The sequence below is a fragment of the Zerene cesonia genome, chromosome 24 (genome assembly GCF_012273895.1).
Source record: "Zerene cesonia ecotype Mississippi chromosome 24, Zerene_cesonia_1.1, whole genome shotgun sequence".
NCBI classification, from domain to species: Eukaryota; Metazoa; Arthropoda; class Insecta; order Lepidoptera; family Pieridae; genus Zerene; species Zerene cesonia.
Window position 1 is genome coordinate 3531613 of NC_052125.1, and position 332 is coordinate 3531944.

Consider the following 332-nt stretch of genomic DNA (forward strand, 5'->3'; position numbering starts at 1 on the left):
AAATATTATTCTGAAAAATTTTGAAAGAATAGAAAAAAGTTCTATTCTTCCAAAATTTCCCATTTATAAAGCATTGCAATGCTATAAAACTAAAAATTAAATATTATTCTTTTCATGACTGCATCTACCGTAAATGAAGACGCTTACGGCCTTCTTCCATATCGTATCAGAAATCACTCATAGTTAGCATCGTTAACTATACCAAATCATCCTATTTTTATTTTAATTTATTTGTTTTTAAACAACTTATACACTCATATAATAGTCCGGTCAATTTAGACATTCGAAGTTACATAAAGTCCCAACAAGCTGAATTTCTGTGAAGTTGTTTA